This window comes from Apium graveolens, chromosome 2 (genome assembly GCF_009905375.1).
Source record: "Apium graveolens cultivar Ventura chromosome 2, ASM990537v1, whole genome shotgun sequence".
NCBI classification, from domain to species: domain Eukaryota; kingdom Viridiplantae; phylum Streptophyta; class Magnoliopsida; order Apiales; family Apiaceae; genus Apium; species Apium graveolens.
The window spans coordinates 111762854-111764590 of record NC_133648.1 but is presented as its reverse complement, the minus strand read 5'-3'; positions in this window follow the sequence as shown (position 1 = coordinate 111764590).

The following is a 1737-nucleotide window of genomic DNA, read 5'->3' as shown; positions in this document are numbered from 1 at the left end:
TCAGTCTACATTGCATCATGTTCCTTATTACCGGTATGAGGCTCTTCTACTGGAGCGTTATTCCTTGTTGGCACAGATCCAAGAGCTGCAACATATCATCAGGACTACAGATGTTGATCGCAGTGTGAGGGAGCTCCGAGAGGAGATCCATGTGACACGCAGGATTCTTGAGGCCAGGCTACATGGAGCTACATTAGTTGGCCCTGATGCATTTATGGGATGGGCTAGTGAGGTAATGGAGGATCTTGAAAGGCTAGGTCGACCAGAGTTTCCTTGGAGTTAGATACAGAGGCACAGAGATGGAGATGCTAAGCAGTGTTATTGTGGTTGTTTAGTATGTACAGTAGTGTGTAGTATGTATCAGTAGACTTTTGGGTTGTATTTATAGACTAGATCTGCTGAGTAGTGAGTAGGTTTGTTGTACCCTTTTGCTTTTACTTCCGAAGTGTCTTTACGCTTGTACTACCTAAAACTTTTGATCTATATATATCAGTACCTTTCCTTTCCAGCATTGACATTTACATTACTGCACCTGTTTTACTTTACTTTACTTATTGCACCAGTTATACCTCCTATGATACCATGTACCCTACCCCATTTTACTGTTTACATTCTGTAAAGAAGCATGTAATTTACTTAGTTCGACTGTTACAACTATTTTCAAAAAGAGATATTTGTGTTTTACAAAACTTTTCTTTTATGCAAAAGGATTTGATTTAAAAGCTAAATAAGTTGTTTGATTCTTTACAGAAAATGCCTCTCAGAAGAAATACCCCCACCAACACTCAGAATAAAGAAACCAACAACAACAACAACCAAGACAATACCAACCAGAATGCAAACCCAGGACCCATAGACCCAGCAGTAGCCTAGATTCTTCAAATCTTGGCTCAACAAACAGTTCACCGGACTCAACAACAACAAAGACAGACCAATCCCGAGGTAACTTTCAAAACTTTCCAGGCGGTGAACCCACCAGAATTCAAGGGTTCCTTAGATCCGATTGAAGTGAATATTTGGTTAAAGGAAATAGAGAAGTCGTTTGCTTTAGTTAAGGTAAAGGAAGAACATATGGTTGAGTTTGCAAGTTATTATTTAAAGAATGAGGCCACCTATTGGTGGGAAACTGTGAAGACATTGGAAGGTACAGATGTTATTACTTGGGGGAGGTTCAAAGAATTGTTTTTAGAAAAATATTATCCCCAGCTTGTTCAGGATCAGATGGAGCTGAAGTTTTTAGAGCTAAAGCAAGGAAATATGTCGGTAGCTGATTACGAGAGTAAGTTTGAAGAGTTGTCAAGGTATGTGCCATCATATGTGGATACTGACAGGAAGAAGGCTAAGAGATTCCAGCAAGGTCTGAAGGCATGGATCAGAGGAAAGGTAACCATATTTGAATTGGATACCTATACAGCAGTTGTATAGAAAGCTATGATTGCAGAAACAGAGAGGGAGATGTCACAGAAAGAGAAGGAGAGTAAGAAGAGAAAGTTTGAAGGGAATGAAGGACAGTTACAACCAGGGAAGTTTCCAAATTTTAGGAAGGGCAAGTTTCAGCCAGGGAGAAATTTTAATTTCAAGAAGCAAAATACAGGCGACGGAGGTCAAGGCAATCGTCCTGCCAATGTGAATCAGCCAAATCAGTTGAGGCTAACTTTTCCAGATTGCCAGGTATGTGGGAAGAAGCACGTAGGAGTTTGTAATAAGTTGAACATGGTTTGTTTCAAGTGTAATCAG